At 60.4% G+C, this 17,574-nt stretch overlaps 1 long non-coding RNA gene across 3 annotated transcripts; it reads left to right on the top strand.

Moving 5' to 3' along the window:
* The first annotated feature begins 1,320 nt into the window (after positions 1–1,320).
* On the top strand, positions 1,321–7,230 carry LOC137206556 (uncharacterized). Of its 3 annotated transcripts, none has more exons than XR_010934686.1 (4): positions 1,321–3,111; positions 3,260–3,444; positions 6,159–6,315; positions 6,643–7,230. It is a non-coding gene; the product is annotated as an uncharacterized lncRNA (long non-coding RNA). The 3 variants fall into 3 exon arrangements; XR_010934687.1 differs by having other exon boundaries at positions 1,321–2,058; positions 3,015–3,111; positions 6,159–7,230; XR_010934685.1 differs by having other exon boundaries at positions 6,159–7,230.
* Positions 7,231–17,574: the final 10,344 nt, after the last annotated feature.

Raw genomic sequence — 17,574 nt, forward strand, 5'->3', positions numbered from 1 at the left:
GGCTCACTCATCCTGATTGCTGACTGCAGCACGTCTGGTTGAGCCTCGGATTCCTCGCAGGCAGAGGGGACCCGAGGACACTTCTTTGGGGTGAAAGGACTCGGTTTGATAGTGGGTGTGGGAATGAAAGAGGAAAGGTCACCTTGTATTGCAGGGGGGGTGGGGGCAGGGGCCCTTCCGGCTCTAACCTCTGTACAGAGGCTCGCTGGTTCCTGGGTGTCCCGCCACCTTTGAGCAAACCTCGAAGGGTGATTCCCTCTGTGCCCCATCCCGGCCTGGCAATTCAGGGGCTCTCAGTTCGAGTTTGGGGCGGAGGGGAGGAGATCTGGGAACGCGGAAACGGGGGTGGGGGGCGCCTTCTACGGGAGCTCCAACCAAAGCTAGGCGGGGAGAGGAGCAGGCCTGGGTGCATCCACCACCGGGACTGGAGATCTGCGGGGGGGCGGCGCAGGCATCCTTCTAATCGCTGGCCGCTATTAAAAATAAAACCGCGGCGCGTCGTCATAGCGACCACGACAACAGCGGCTGCGCGAGGGTGGCACAAACTTGTGCAGCCGCGCGACAGCCGTTTTGGGGGGAGACTCGGGGCACGACGCGCGTTGGCGCACCAAGGCCTGCCCTGGGGTGGGACAGGGACCCCCAACCCAGCCCGCCCCACCCTCCCCCCGGGTCCTCGGAAGAAACTGGCAGAAATAGATCCCTAGAAGCTGTTTCCTAGACCTTGGACTGTCTTGACCAAGAGGTCACCAACTTGGATGAGAACCCACGCACGCGTGGACTCCCCAGCCCTGGCACCTCTCCCCGACACCCCTCCCCGTTTCAGACTCTGGCGTCCTCATCTCTGGAGAAGGGGGCTAAGTGGGAAGGCGGTTTCGGATGCTCGGCGGGAGAGGGGACCTCACTCCGGAGGCCGGGCGTGTGGGGGCTCCAGCACCTGCCCCTGTCGGCGATCCTTGCAGCTCAGGCGCGGTCACATGCTCCTTTCTGTCCGGGAATCGAGTTTCACTTCCAGCCGCTATTAGGCGGTTCGCACGGTTCACTGCAAACATTTGATAAAGAGGCTAAATATACATTGGAGTCGGAGGAGGCGTGGGCGGCTGTGCTGAGCGCGTGGGCGCGGCGCTGCAGGCTCCGCGGGGCATCCCCGCCCAGGGCGGGAGGCCGGCTCAGACCCCCGGCCAGTTCCCCGCCCCGCGTGCGCCCCCCCCACGCGTGCGCCCCCCTCCCCGCCCCCGCCACACACACACACACACACACACACACACACACACACACACCACACACACACACACACACACACACACACACAAAATTCGGACCCCACACCCGGGACACGTGACCCGGGCAGGCTGCGGGCGCCCCCAGGCCAGCCAGAGGGCCCCTGGCGGAAGAAGGGGGCGCTGCGGGGAGCTCCGCGGGTCGGGGTGGGGAGGTGCCGGTGGGCGGTGAAGGCGCACCTGGCTGCCCGGGATGTCCGGTCGCCCCCGGAGCCGGTGCTTCCGGACTATCTCGGGCGTCCCCGGCGCGCCCCGACGTGCCGCGGACCCATAATTAAGGTGAGTCAGGTGCTCCGAATAGGCGCAAAGGGGGGCTCCCGGCGCAGCTGGGGTAACTGTCTGGCCGTCTGCCCCTCGCTGGGTTCCCTCCGGCACCGCCCATGGCCCCCGCACCCTGGGAGGAGAGGGAAGGGCCTTGGCCGTTCCTCAGAGGTGGTGGGCGGGGGGCTTCGGTAAGGACCTGTCAGCCAGCCCAGCACTTGGTGGTGCGCAGCCAGCATTTCACCCTACAAGCCCCCCTCACCCCACTCCCGCTCTGCCCTGTGCAGTGCCTGCCTGGGACCTGGCACCAGTCGGCGCTCCATTATTGCTCTCATCATTTTTTTCACAGTGGGAGTCACGACTAATATCTACTGGGCACCTCGGTCCCTGAGTGGCCCCTGGGAGTGGAGAGCTGCCCCACCTCCCATTTGACAGATACCAGGCATGCCGGATGATGTGGCCACCTGACAGTGAAGGCATCAGGACTGGAGCCCACGTCCACCTGATCCCCAGTCCCAAGGTGCTCTAGCTGCCCTCTGCCCCTTGACCTTGGCCTTGGGGTGGTTTGTCCCCGCACTGCCTTGAGTCTGTTCTCTCATCTGAAAAGTGGGGGCCGATAACCTTACCATGCCCGGCTGCCCCCCGCCATTGAGCCTCCTGCGCACACGCGCAGGGCCCGGTGCCCTGAGGCAAGGGCACAGCCGCCCAGCTGCTTTCGTCTGGGTGGTGCAGGCGGGGCCCGCGGGGCGTTCAGACCCAGGCCTCTGCCGGGAGCTGGAGCAGATTTCAGAGCAATCTGTAATGACGAAACAGCGCATTTCCCTTTATCTCTGGGCAAGGATTTCTTGGTTCAGGGCAATTAATCCAGGAGCAGCCTCAGCTGAGTGGGCACCGCTCCTTGAAGATCAAAAGTGCCGGGCGGGTGTTAATTAAGTCATCATCTCAGGCCGCCGCAGGCCCAGGCTCGGGATCAGGCCTTTCCAGTCCAGCCTCCCCAGAAAGGGAGATGAGGCAGCCAGCAGCCCAGGAGGGCACTCTCAATGCTGATTTTAACTCTCTATTAGACATTTTTATTTTCCTTTTTCCATACACAGACAGCAATGGAGTTTCAAATAGCACATGAGCCGCAGCCGTTTTGTGGCTGTTTTGTGAATAAAGACCTAAGGGAAGGAGCACTGGGGGGGCTTCAGGAACCGACGCCAGATCTGGACTGTCCAGGACAGGAGCCACTAGCCGCGCAAGGCCATCGGGCATTTGAAACATGGCCGGTCTGAGCTGTGATGTGCTGTTGTTAGTGTAAAACACACCCAGCGCCCAGCACTTGGTGTGAAAGTGAAGAGCACAAAATCTCTCGTCAATAATTCCGACATTAATCACCTGTTAAAATGTAAGATTTTGACATATTGAGTTCAGTAAACTGTATGATTGCAATTAATTTCACCCGTTCGTTTTTCCTTTGTTTAGTGTGTTTACTAGAAAATTTTAAATTCCGTTTGTGGCTTCAATGACGTTTCTACTGGACAAGGCTGGTCTAGACACCCGGAGCTCATATCTACTTGGTGGAGCTAAGCAGGTGAGTGTGGGTGTAGGGGGCGGCGGGGGCGGGGGGCGCATGTCCTGCCCTGAAAATCCTGAAGGACCTGGAGAGCAGCAGAGCTGGGGGTCTGCTCTGCCCACCCCCGTTGCCTCATCTGCCGTATGACCTTGAGCAAACTCTTTAGCACCTCGGAGCCTCAGCTGCCTCCTGTGGGTAGCAGCCAACTCGCAGGGCCACTTGAGGAAATATTCACTCGTTCACGCAACAGATATTCTGTGCCAGGCACTGGGCGCGGCACAGGGATGCAGCGCTAACACGATGCCCTCATGGAACACACAGTCTCTTCGGGGAGCAATAAACAAGTGACAAGTAAGTGTACACTCTTCCAGGTCAGGAATCTGGGGTTGTCAGGAAGGCCTGTTTGAAAAGGAGCCAGTGCGGGGCTTCCCTGGTGGCGCAGTGGTTAAGAATCCACCTGCCGATGCAGGGGACGTGGGTTCAAGCCCTGGTCCGGGAAGATCCCACATGCCGCGGAGCAGCTAAGCCCGCGCGCCACAACTACTGACGCCCACGCACCCTAGAGCTTGCGTGCCACAACTACTGAGGCCACACACCGCAACTACTGAAGCCCACACACCTAGAGCCCATGCTCTGCAACAAGAGAAGCCACTGCAATGAGAAGCCCACACACCTCAATGGGCTTTATTTAATTAAAAATAAATAAATAAAAAGAGCTATTTCATTTAAAAAAAAAAAGAAAGAAAGAAAAAAAGGAGCCAGTGATGAGAAGATCAGGTTGGAGCATTCTAAGCAGAGGTCACAGCATCCCGTGCAAAGGCCCTGAGGCAGGAACCGGCTTGGTTTGTCGAGGACCAACAAGAGGGGGTGGTAGGAGGGCATGGGCTGGGACAGACAGGTGGGCAGTGAGCAGGTCACACAGGCCTTAAGACCAAGTTAGGGATGTGGATTTGTTCTAGGGGGACAGAGGCCACTGGAAGGCTGTGGGCGGGGACACAACATGTAGGGACATAAACAGAAGCTCTACTGACCACCGGCCACCTGCCAGCCTGCCAGGCCAAAGCAGCTAACCGCTCCCCCCACCACCACCAACTCTCAGGGTCTTTAGGACTCATGACCAATTCCAAGGGTTCACGTCTGGCTGATCACCTGGCTTGAACCCATAGCTAACCCACATCTCCTTCCCTGGGGGCCACCTGCAGGCCCTGTCCCTCTGTCCTGACTGTGGATGGGGTGGGAGGGGCATACATTCCCCCTTGGCCTTCAGATTTGACAGGGCTCGCCCCCGCCGGCCCCCCCCAGCCCCGCAGGCAGAGGTCGGAGCCTGGGGCTCACGGCAAGTCGGGGGACACGCCTCACTGGCTTTCCAGGCCTCCTGGAGGAAAGATGGTGAGATGGTGTTCTCCAGAGAGACGGGCTCACTGGATGGCAAAGGCTTCCTACGTCGGGGCAGCCAGCACCTCCCTGGAGCAGAAGGCACAGGTCAGACCAGGGCTGGTGGATCCGCACACAGGTGACCTCGGCTCACAGGGAGCAAGGAATCAAAGTGGCCTGTAGAGGCGGGGCTGAGGGGTGAGCAGAGAAACTTCCAGAGTGAAGAAGACCAGGGGCTGTGAGTGTGAGAAGGAAGGTGCAATACTATAGAGCTGGGATAATCAGAGCAGCGTGGCTCTCAGACCAAAGGGCCCAGAAAAGGCTGTTCTAGAGGAATCGAAAGGGTTATTTATTAAATGCCACTGGGGCAGTTTAGAGAAACTGCCTGACTAAACCCTCACTTCCCCTCGCCACTAAATACATTTCAATGGATTGAGAAGATAAGTTGTTAAACAAACGCTTTGGAACAAACTCAACCACGTGTGTCTTGGTGGAGGTCCACGCCCTCCCCTGCAGCGTTCTCACCAACACCGTTGCCTTGAGGAGGGGGAGACACACCCAGGTTCAGAGAGGGTCCAGCAGACACCTGCTCCTGACGCTTCAGAAATATCACTGTCAGGAAGAGAACACGGGGAGTGAGTTGTTGGGGCCGACGGGGGTTGAAAAGGCAGGACGGTCAGCTCGGCTCCCGGTCCTGGACTGGCTCCTCCTTCCAGACCAGCAAGCAGCTCTCAGGACATAACTGGGTCCACCAGAGAAATATACGTTATTGTATCCAAGTCAAACTACTAGGTGTGGTGATGGTGTCACAGTAATGCAGGAGGACTTCCTTGTCCTTGGGAGACCTGTGGTACCTGGAGTGAAGAGCCAGGATGTTGCAGCTTGTTTTCACATGGTTCAGGGAGTGGGGAGTGGAAGTGACAGATGATGGATGGATGGATGGATGGGTGGATGGATGGATGGATGGATGGGTGGATGGATGGATAGATGCATATGTGTATACATACATACATGGAAGATACATAGATACCTAGTGGGGAGATGGGTGGTAGATGGCAGATAGATGGCAGGTGGATGGATGGCAGAGCCCAGGTGGGGAGAGCAAGTGGGTGCTTAACTCAGGTGAAGTTGTACTATTGTACACTTGTACACTCATTGTACTATTGTTACCACTTTTCTATAAGATTGAAATTTTTCAAAATGAAAGTTATGAAAAACTGCTAATTCGTATTTTCTAGTTTTCCCATAGTTGATCAGACTTCTAGAAGGCAGGGAACTTTCAGAGCTCTAGAAGACATAGAACAAATCACATTTGCTATGGGTCACTTTTTTTTTTTTTTTTTGCGGTACGCGGGCCTCTCACTGTTGTGGCCTCTCCCGTTGCGAAGCACAGGCTCCGGACGCGCAGGCTCAGCGGCCATGGCTCACGGGCCCAGCCGCTCCGGGGCACGTGGGATCTTCCCAGACCGGGGCACGAACGCGTGTCCCCTGCATCTGCAGGCGGACTCTTAACCACTGCGCCACCAGGGAAGCCCTATGTGTCACATTTTTAAAGTTCAAAAATGACTGTCAGATTTGACAGCACAGAAGTTGAAAACAGGTAAAAAATTTAAAAACCTGAACAAAGGGAATCCTTCAGTTGCGTGTTATAATCATGTTTCCACTGTCCCTGTGTATTTTCATCTGCACAGAACAAGTGTATCAGGAAATCTTTAAATCACATCATCTGCCGGGGTCTTTGCTCATGTTCTCTCGTCAGAAGACCGGGGAAGATGCACAAAAGCAACACATGGGGACAAATTCATGGAGGCACTCTACTGCCGGCCAACAATGAAAACGCAGCCCAGGGTCCGCTGTTTCCCATGGCGGGGGGACACCGAGCGGGAGGGGAGGGGCCGTGGGAGCTGCTTTCCCAGCGGCTGCTGGCCGCGGTCAGAGCTGGCGGCCACTTGGATCAGGAGCCGTGAAAGTGGCCATGGTCCCTGACCCCATAATCCCACGTCTGGGCACCTAGCCTAAGAAAATGACCCACATACAGAACGGCCACAGACTAAAGGGTTCAGGGCAGTGCAACTTGAAAAAGCAAAAGTTGGAAACAACCTAAAACCCCAGGTGTGAACAGACTGTGTTTTCTTAACCCTTCCCCTCTGATTAGAAATGGCATCCTTCCTTCAGGTGGCGGCTGTGAGGATGGTTTCCTGCCACGTGGAAGCTCCGATGATGTGTCCTGTACTCTCACCCCTGTTTTCTCCTGCTGGGTTTTGAGCGCCCTGATTTTCTTTCTTTCTTTCTTCTTTTTAACATCTTTATTGGAGTATAACTGCTTTACAATGGTGTGTTTCTGCTGTATAACAAAGTGAATCAGCCATATGTATACATATATCCCCTCCCTCTTGCGTCTCCCTCCCTCCCACCCTCCCTATCCCACCCCTCTAGGTGGTCACAAAGCACCGAGCTGATCTCCCTGTGCTGTGCGGCTGCTTCCCACTAGCTATCTATTTTACATTTGGTAGTGTATGGATGTCCATGCCACTCTCTCATTTCATCCCAGCTTACCCTTCCCCCTCCCCGTGTCCTCAAGTCCATTCTCTACGTCTGCATCTTTATTCCTGTCTTACCCCTAGGTCCTTCAGAACTTTTTTTGTTTTTTTAGATTCCATATATATGTGTTAGCATACCGTATTTGTTTTTCTCTTTCTGACTTACTTCACTCTGTACAACAGTCTCTAGGTCCATCCACCTCACTAAAAATAACTCAATTTCGTTTCTTTTTATGGGTGAGTAATATTCCATTGTATATATGTGCCACATCTTCTTTATCCATTCATCTGTTGATGGACACTTAGGTTGCTTCCATGTCTTGGCTATTGTAAATAGAGCTGCAATGAACATTGTGGTACATGACTCTTTTGGAATTATGGTTTTCTCAGGGTATATGCCCAGTAGTGGGATTCCTGGAGCCCTGATTTTCTAAGCGTTAGCAGAGATGCAGCATGGTCCATGAGGTTGGTGGGGGGCGGGGCTGCTTGTCTGGCTCTTTTTAATCCAGCGTCCAGGCCTGCGATGACTAATATTCTGTCTAAGAAACTCAGTGGCTTCTATTTGAAAAGAGACATGTGGGAATCAGAAGCCATGGCTCTGGGCTGGGGGCTGGCAAGTCCCCACCCTACCTGGGCCTCAAGTTGCCTCTGAACTGACAGCATTGCCAGGTGGCCCTCCTCCTCCAGGAAGCCCTCCCCTCATCCAAACTGCCAGCCCTGGACAGCCATCCAAGGGCCAGCTGAGCCTGGCTTCAGCCTCTTGCTGACCCTGTGACGGGGCAAATCATATCACAGCTCCAAGCCTCAGTTTCCCCATCGGGGAAAACAGGACGATGATACTTCGGTTCTAGAGCTGTTGTGGAAAGAAAATGCAGAAGTGATGTAAAGACCCCCGAGAGCATCGTGGCCTCTTCTCCTGTGGCCGTGCCGTCAGCCTGGCCACATTCCCACCGGCCTGGCGCGGGAGGGAAGGGCTGCCTTGCGGCAGCGCCCTTGGCCTGGTGGGCTGGCCTCTGGGGGAGGGACGGGGATGGTCTGGGCCGGGGTGGCTCAACGAGTGCTCCTGGGGGCAGGTGTCCTCTGGCTGGGGCAGCCGGGATATCCCCACCCCTGCCCTCCGGGGCCAAGTGAGGTCTGGGGCAAAGGACTTTCCTATAAAAGAGGCTTCCACACGCAGGCCTGGCCCACTGGGCACGCCCCAGGGGAAGCAACTGGGGGAGTGGAAGGCGGCTTCCCTGAGGCCGGGAGGCCTGGGGAGGAGAGGGGAGGCCAAGACGTGGGGGGAGGGGAGGAGGGGACGGGGAGAGAGGGCACAGGGAGGGCAGCAGGAGAGAAGGAGGGAGAGGGGGAGGGGGAAATAGGGTAGCAAGGAAGGAGGCAGTGAGAACGGAGGAAGCCCCCCCCAAGTCTTGTGCACTATTTGTGGCTGCGAGAAGACGCTCCTCCGTCAGCCTGAACAGGACAGACATGGCCAGTCGATGTCACGACTGTGACCCCTCCACTCAGGGGACACGTGCGTGGTGTGTGGGACGTGAAGATACCACCCCTCTCAGCTGCCACACCGGGACCCAGCCGCACACAGCTTCCCCTGCACACGTAGGGCTCCGGATCACAGACGAGGCCCGTAAACGGCCTCGTGCAAAAACAGGGCGATCAGACCCTGGCCCGGCGACTCAGAAGGGAGGGGGTGGGCGAGGAGACCCCTTTGTCCTTGTCAGGGAAGTCCTGGGTCAGGGGCCCAACAGGAGGCCCCCCCCCCACTCCCTGTCATTTCCCGGAATGTGAGTTTCCAGACAGGAAGAGAAGTCACAGCCAGCCCCCCGCTTCCAGTTCTGTAGATCAGAACTCTTATGACAAGAACCCAACGCAAAATGCCCAAGGAGGTAGAAGGTGACTGCTGGGCCGGGAGCGAGCAGCTTCAGGTGTGGCTGGATCAAGAGGCTCATCTCCCACTTTCTCCGCAGTGGAAGGCAGCACCCACTGACCCCTCCCAGCCCCACAGTTCTCAGGGCTTCATCTCACTGGCCCCGTCTGGGACGCTGACTGTAGCCAGGGGTGTGGACACGTGCTCCCACTGGCCAGGCTGGACCAAGTACCCAGGACTCCTTGGGTCGCCCTTAGCCCCCAGGTAGATGAGACCACACCCCCGCCTGCCCCCAGCCTCCCTGGGAGGCGTTGCCCTGCCCCGGCTGGGCGACCTCTGAACCCGGCCCCCTGGAGCACCCTGGGGGGGGTGCTGGCATTTGGGGCTCACACCTCTGCTCGGAGTGATGCGGACCACCTCCTTCCACCTTTGGGCACGTGGCTGCCCTTTTGAGGGGAGGTGGCTGGGGCCTGGCCTGTGGCGGCTGGAGGAGGCCTCTTTGTCTGTAGCTGTTTTTCTCAACAAGAGAGAGCAAAGTACGCCACGTGGTCTGATCCTCGTCCTGCTGTGACCTGAGGGCACCCCTGGGGTGTGGAGGAGGCCCTGTAGCCTCTCGACACCTCCATGCGCCCCCCGCCGTGGGGCCTCGGGGGCAGTTACGTCCTAGGCAGGACAGAGCCCAGGCCCAGGGCCCGGGGAGCGAGTCCTGGGTTCGAGGACAGCTCCACCCCTGTCGGCTGTGCGACGTGTGGCAAGTGCTTGCCCCCTCTGAGCCTTGTTGGCCTCAAAGGCAGAGTGGGTAATACAGCAGAAGTAGATTCGAGATGTTAAGGGTGATGCCGGAGACGTGTTGAGCACAGAGCTGGGCGTGTGGCCGAACGCAGCCGGTGTCCCACCGCCGGTGACGGAAAGGGCTGCACAGGGTGCCGTTTGCAGAGACGCCATGCTGGGTATACAGCAGATGCTCGGTGAGCAGCACTGCCCCGACAGCCCTGCAACAGGAGCCCTGGGCGGGGCAGCCACGGGCAGCAGGGCCACACCTGTTGGGTTTGGGGACAGCGGTAGCCCCGAAGGATCCCTCTGCACCCGGGACACCAGCACCCACTTCCCCAGGCCGGTCCTGGGGGCAGTGTCCTCCCTAGAGGCCCAGTCTCGACCTCTGCACACTGGCGGGTCCAGGGCCTTTCCTGTCGACCCCGGCTTGGGCAGCACCCCCCAGCCTCACGGGCTGCCACGCTGCCTCCACGCTGACCCTTCCACAGTGGGATCTCCAGCCCAGAGCCCCCTCCTGAACCTCAGGGCCCTTCAGTCCAGCACCTCCTCCTCTTGGGAGCCCCACAGATGAGTCAACCTTGACCCAACCAAGACAAACCCCCAGACCCACCTCTGGGTTCCCGGGGATACCATGCCCCCCGCTGTGGGGACCAGGCGTCTCAGAGCCGACCGGGAGCTCTCTCTTGCACGGATCGTCTGAGCTGGTTGGAAACCTCGTCGACTCAGCCCTCAAAATGTCTCTGAAACCTGACCAGTCCCCGGTCCATGCCACTGAGCTGGCCCCAGCCCCACCCCTGCCCTTTATCCTGTGTACCCTCCCACCTCCTCCAGCGCCCCAGTCTGCACAGCTAATTAGTGATCCTTTCAGACGTGAATCCGCCCAGGTCATTTCTGCTCCAAAGTTACCCTAATACGCTCCAGGACGGAGAAGCCCACCAGGAGATGCTTAAACAGTGCCCACCCTCATGTAGAATTAAGTGCTGGTCGGGCTCCGGGGTGAGCCCAGCCCCTGGTGATGAGGACACAGCTCTGCCACAGACAACAGCTTATAAATAAGTCTGTCCTCCCCGCCAGGTTCCCTCTGGCAAAGCTGATGTGGGCAGAGGGAGGTGCACGCCATGGAGAGAGGCAGCCTTTGGAGCCCAGAAACGCTTTCCATCCGCAGACCTGGGGGTCTGTCCCGGCCCGGCCCTGCTCTGTCTCCTGAGAGATCCCTGGACTCAGGACCACCCGCTTTCCAAAGGCAGCCTGGCCTCCTGATCCCGCACAGCTCTTCCACACACCTCGGGGAGCCGCATGGCCTTCGGACACGAAACCAGGCCGCTGGGCCCGACGTGGCCAAGGAGAGGCCTCCAGATGTCACCGAGTGTCTGACAAGGACCCCGGAACTCCAGCACGGCTGCAGGGTCCTGTGTGAGGGCAGCTCAGCACCGAGGGACCCAGCCCGAATCCGGGCCCCGATTCTTCTGAGTGTGTTCGGTGTGTAAGTCAGGTCACCCCCGGGCCTCAGTTTCCCAGGAGGATAACATCTGCTGTAGCTCCCTATTCCCACGGAGCAAGTGACCCCAAGACCGAGAGAGTGAAAGCACGGCCCAGGGAGGGGAGCTCGCCCTCCCGTAGGTCTGGGTCTCAGAGCGGCTCGGCTGGTGGTTCTGTCTGTCGGCCTGACGGGAAGTGGGGGCTCCTCCGTGGCTGTGGGCCGGAGGCCTCAGTTCTTCTTCCTCCAGAGCGAGCGGCGCCCCGACGGCCTGTCCTGGGAAATCCCCACCGTCGTTTCTACAACATCCACTGGTGACTCCGACCAGCCCTACTCCACCTGGAATCAGGGATCACCAGGGCCCCCCTTGACTCAGAGGTGCCCACTGGCACCGGCACGTGGGGGGACTCCAGCACCGGGCACCCCCTTGGCCTCTCAGAAGCAGTTCAGGGGCCTACAAACCACACGGCCTGAGAAGTGGGCGCCCTGCCTCTTCCACACCCAGGGGAAGGAGTGACCAGGGGCCTGGCCAAGGCAGCCAGGATGGCTTTTCAGAAGCTTCCCCCCAAGACCCCCGCCCACTCAGCTCTGATCCCCTGGTCGCCCGTTGCCACCTCTGGGTTTGAGGCAGGAGCAGCCCACACACCTGTCCTACCTGCCGCCCGGCCCGTGGGTAGAGGGCTAACCCACCTGCAGGAGGAGACAGGGTGTCAGCACCGACACCAAAGGGTGTGGCAGAAATGAGCTGGGTCACAGGAGGCCCTAAAATAGCCAGTGCTCGTCAAGCTCCAGACAGCAACGCCCAGCCCCAAGGAAACCACGGAGGCCAGTGGGCGAGAGTGGACACCCCAGGCAGGCCCTCCCAGGCAGGCCCTCCCTTAGGCGCTCAGCCGGTGTGAGGACCAGCCTGGGCACGGCCTGCAGCTCCCGGCCAGCCCAGGTCTGTCAGGAGGAGAAGCAGCCAGGCTCCCCAGTGGCTCCTCTTGATCCTGGGAGCCAGGGATGAATCCAAGAAGGCTTCAAGGAGGAGGTGGCATTCGAGCAGAGCCTTGAAGGATGGCAGCCAGTAGCAGGGCTCCCCAGGCCAGGAATTTTCCTCCAGCCTGGCCCCACCCATCTTATCTCTCTCTCAGGGGAGCTGGATCGCAGGGACCTTCCTGTGAAGGGCAGCTCCGCCAGCCCCCCTCCCTGCCCTGCACTGCAGAGCTGTGTGTCACCCGTCTGGAATGTACTTTCAATTCCTCTGCCTCCCCTCCCCCTCTGCCGCCTCCCCCCCCTCCTCTGGCTTCCTCTCCTCACCCTGCCTCCCCCTCCGCTCCCCGTCCCCCCTCGCTGCCTTCTCCGGTCCCCCCTTTCCCTCCCCCCCAACACCACCGCCCCCCATCACCTCCACCTGGCCCCAGAGACTGGGTCTGGGAATCTGCAGACTCCCCGCCACCCAGGAGTCTGGGCAGGGAGGGAGGGGGCACCTTCTCAGCCAGGGGAGGGGTTTCCCCATGGACCTCCCTCCCGGCCTGAAGGGAAGCAGCACCTCCCAGCATCCCCTCTTAGCCAGGGCCCAGCACAGGGCAGTCTCACTCAGGTCCGACCGTGACGGGGTCAGCGTCAACCCGGCAGAGGACCCCACCTCCCCTGCACCTCCTGTCCTCTCCCTTCGCAGGTGTTCCAGCTTCAGGAAGCGACTGAGCAAGGGCTTTCCTGGTGGCCTCCCTGGAGGAGGGGCGCCTCTGCCTGTGGTGGGGATTCCCTGGGGCCACATTCTCACCCCTCACCTGGGCGGCCCCTCTGGCCTCCAGCTCCGGCTGCTTCCATGGTCTCCCTCCCCTGGCCGTGGCCCCAACAGGGGGCTGGACGGGGTGTGGCTCCCAGGTGCTGGGAGCAGGACAGAGTCCACATGCGCCAGCCTCCTTCCTCCCGTGCAGCCCTGCATGCAGCCGTGCCCTTCCACCTGCTTCCCCAGGAACCCCTCCTTCCCCACGCCCCTCCCCCGCTGCTCCCAGAGTGGGTTCTGTGTTTCTGCTTCTGAGGAGCTGTCCTGGGGTGGCCAGAGCCCAGCCAGAGAACATGCCCATCAGAACTCTGGGCAGGGCCCGTCTGCCCATTGGCCGCTGGGACCCCGGCCCCAACAGCGAGCATTTGCAGAGTTGTGGGAATGACCTGTGTGTCTTTTCAGTGGAACGTGCCAGGCCCCCCTCGGCCCCACGCACTCCCAGATTCTCAGGCTGGACGTGGGAGTGGACGGGTCCGTGGCCCCTGCTGTGCCCTGGAGGCCCAGACAAGGATAGGCCTGGTTCACCCAGGCCTCCCAGCGCAGCACCTGGACGGCAGGGAGGAGGGCCCAGGGGCCCAGGAGGTCACCGCATGCCGCGCTGCACCGCCCCGCCCGGCCTCCGTGCGCGGCTGGGCATGTACCCCGCATGGTGGTGAGGGGACGCCTGAGGAGGGGCCCGGCCGGCTCTCCTGGGTGGGGGCCAGACCAGAACAGGAGGGTTGGTGACCAGCGGCCGTGGAGATGGAGGGGCCGTGAGCCCGGCCCCCCAGCCCAGCCTGACCCCTCCAGGCCTTACCCGGCCCCCTAGCCGGTCCCCGGCAGGTCGACTCTCGCCACTGGGCGGCCATCCGTACTTCGCTTCTCTGAGCTCGTTTCCCCGCCTGGAAACGGCCCCGCGGGGCTGCTGGGCAGGCCCAGGGCAGCGGACCTGAGGGGCTCAGTGGGGCCAGGCACAGCCCCGTCCTCCGCACAGCCCAGCTGCTCTGTTCGGGTGGCCATTCTGTGTCAAGGTGTTGCCTGCTCAAGGCCGGATCCCCCTGAAATCAAGGGCACTTCTGGGATGTCACTGGGCCCCCAGCGCCAGTGGGGCGAGAGCAGGACAGTGGGAACGGGGAGGGGCCCACCCTGGAAACCCTCTGAGCCCTGGCCAGGCCCCGGGGGCGCTCACTGAGGGCTGAGTGAATCAGTGAGTGCAGCGAGCAGTGAAGGCACCAGGCTCCCCTCCTGGTGGCCACCTGTGAGGCGGGTTCTGCTGGGTCCACTGGGCCCCTCAGCCCGGGTCCGAAGGCGCCCCTGCCAGGACGCAGAAACAGACACACACACCCAAGGGTCCCAGAAGGGCCTGGGGCCCCAGTGCTAGAGCACCCGCTCCCCGTGGGTGGTGATCACACCCTCTTGCTCCATGCTGAAAGGAGGGGGCCCAGACACAGGGTCCCCCGCCCTCGCACCTGCCCCCCGGGTCACGGGGACAGTGTGTGGTCCAGGCCACCCTTGGCCAGGACCAGAGCTGCTGACCCCATCCCCCTCCCGGCACCGAGGATGCTTCGGGGCTCCCAGAGTTCACACCCTATGTCCTGAGCACGACCGTGTGGGGTCGGACACGCTAACTGAGGGTCCCGCACAGGAAGGTGTCAACGCCCACGGGCGGGGCATTCCATTCCGGAAGGTTCTGGGCCTCCCAGAGCTCTGTCCTGGAGTCTGAAGCCCTGAAGCTCCCTCCTGCCCCCCAGGCGGCTGGGGCATCAGGGCCACAGAAGCTCGAAACCTGCCCCCTACTCACGCCGGTGGTCCTGGACTCACACCCGCCTCGAAGGCCCGAGACTCCCCCTTTGGTTCTTTTCACGCCACAGCATCCTCTGGCCGGGCCGCTGCGTGCCAGGCCCCGGGCAGGTGGGGGCAGCAAGGGGTGGGAGCACAGCAGAAGAATCGGGCTCTGAGGAGGAACTGGGGGTCCAGGACGAGGGCGGATGCAACGGGACGGGTGAGTCAGGGTGGGGCGCATCTGGGGCTGGGCTCTGTGGCGGTAGAGGGGGAGCGGGAGCCAGCAGGAGGCCGGCGGCAAGATGAGCACAGGGCCTGGACCTTGCGGGTGGCCACGGAGCTGGAGACAAGTGAGGCAGCGGCAGCCGCCCCCCGGGGCCAGAGGGCATGACCTCTCGAGCTCAGAGGGGGCTGGCCAGGCTCTGGCCACTGCCCCCCTCCCAACCAGCCCTCCGGCCAAAGCCCCAGGGTGCGGCCACGGCCTTGGACAGCATCCGGCCACCCTCACCCCTCCAGGAAGAACGCCTGGTGTGGGAACTCCACGGACACTGGCTAACTTGGAGCATTTACGCCGGGATTATCTAAATTAGTGACGTTTTCCTGTCATGGTTTATTTAGTCTACAGAAAAAACGAAGCAGGAGTTCCTAGAAGTTCCCACGTATGCCCACTCGCTCGGGGCTTTTCCTTCTGAAGCATGAAAAGTCAGCTGAAGTGTGTTTGGAAACAACGATAATCCTACCAAGAGCAAAACTACGAGTTTTCTTCGGACTCGGGCAGCTTGGAGGGCTGCGTGGGGGTCTGGGGGGCGCGGCGGGTGGGGGCGTGCTCCAACCTGGGCTCTGGCCCCCGGCTCCGCCTCTGGCTGTCAGTATTCGCGCCCATCTAAGGTTCCTGGAACTCCCGAGTGAGCAATTCAGCTCATTCCGATCCTTGCAAGGGCTTTTGTTTGGGTTTAGAGGTAATCACACGTTCATTCAACAGACGTTTGTGTGCCTGATGTGTGCGTGGGGCTGGGGACACCGTGGACCAGGACCACGGCGGGAGACACACCTCCTGGAGGAGCTGGCCTGCCCCCACAGCGGGACCCTGGAACGGTAGGAGGGGTCTCCATCCCCAGGACGTAGAGGCACAAGGTACAGCAACAAGTGCTCGGCCGACCCTGACCAAAGCCCGTTCAGGTCAGGACCGAGCTGCGGAAGGCAGGAGACAGCAGAGAGTTCCAAAAAGACTGCAAATCCTCTGACGCTTCTCCCATCCAGAGGTGGGGTCCATGTCCCCCCCCTGAGTCCAGGGGGCCGGTGGAGGTGACACTGCGTAACTCAGAACACCATGTCCCAGGAGGCGGTGGCCGGCTCCTGCTGGAGGAGCCGCTCCCGGAGGCTTCAGGGCTGTGTGGGCGCCTGACCGCCGAGGCCACCACGCTGCGCGGAAGCCCAGCCACCTGCGAGTGCCTCGGGTTCCGCTCGAGGGCCCAGCGTGCGTCCGGGGAATGGAGAGTGTCAGCCACCGAGTCGCCCCCATCGCTGGGGTCTTCGCAGCCGGGGTCCTGGCCCCAGGGAGCTGGGAGGAGCCCGACTCACCGGCCCGGCCCCAAATCTCCACCTGCAGAGGCCTGAGTGGGTCTCATGCTCCAGGCTTCCGGGTGACATGGCACAGCGATTGCAAACAGGGCCAAGGGCAAGCAGCGTGTGCTGGGGACATGTTTGTCACCTCCACAAAACTGGGGTCCCCTCATCCTCGAAGCCCGGCCCCAGGAGCAGGAGGAAAGATCGGGGGGACACACCACCGGCTGGCATATCGGGGAGGGGGCACTGCAGCTGCCTTGAAGGGCGGCCAGGGCGGGGGTGGAGGAGCCTGCCAGGCCACAGGCGGCCTGAGAGGGGAAGCCAGCCGGAGCCAGAGGATACCAATGCCGGGCGTGAGGACCACGCGTCCGGGTAAAGCCAGGGGCCTGGTTATCACCGTGAATGTGTGTGACATGGTTAGATAGTCTACGTAACAGCAGCTCCAAATCTGTGCGTGTTTTCTCGGCACCAGACCCCATGGTAAGTGCTTTACACATACGATCCCATCTCTCGGGCACAGCTGATCCCGGGAAACGAGTATTTCTACTTTATAGACGAGATGGCTGAGGCCCAGGGAAGTGAGGGAACTTCCCTGATACCACAGAGCTCATACGAAATAGGCCCAGCACGCCGTACGCTGGCCCTGGTGCGTCACGGCACAGGGGTCAGGGACTGTCCGGCTGGTGGTCCAGTGCATTTCTGAAATGCACCAGCCTGATTTATTTTTCCAACCGCCAGAAAAAGGAATGTTTGACCAGTGAGGTTTGTCAGGGGCTCACAGTCTAAACTGGAAGGGAGCTCTCCAGTGGAACGCCGCAGGGCTCTGTCCTAGAGGCAGACCCGATATCAAGCTAGAATGGGCCCCTGCTGGGACCAGCAGAGACAAACCCAACGACCTTCTACGTGGCTGAATAAAAGTCCCACATGTGGGATTCAAAATCCACTGTAAACATGTTAGGTCTACCTTTGTTAAGCAATACCCATGAAAAGGTTCCGAGGGCCTTGGTGGCCCCCAAGCACACCATGGGTGTTGGGTCTCCAGGCCCAGATCAAGAGACGAAGAAAGCCTTCCTGCTCGTGGAGTTCAAGTTAGAGCCAGACTAGATGACCCCTGGAAGAGGGGAGATGTTCAACCCAACGGGAGATGGGGCTGGAGCAGAGCAGTGAGTCACTGACTTCCTAAATTGGTCACAACCCAGGAGGCGAGAGAGGTCCAGAGGGGAGAGAGAGGTCAGCGCGGTTGGTGGCATCAGGACAGTCTTCCTGGCAGGATGTGGGACAAGCCACACTCGGATGGGAAAAGGCAGACCCCAGGGACCCATCTGGTCTGAGCCCCTGTGGCCCGCAAGACCCC

Source organism: Pseudorca crassidens, chromosome 15 (assembly GCF_039906515.1).
Source record: "Pseudorca crassidens isolate mPseCra1 chromosome 15, mPseCra1.hap1, whole genome shotgun sequence".
NCBI classification, from domain to species: Eukaryota; Metazoa; Chordata; class Mammalia; order Artiodactyla; family Delphinidae; genus Pseudorca; species Pseudorca crassidens.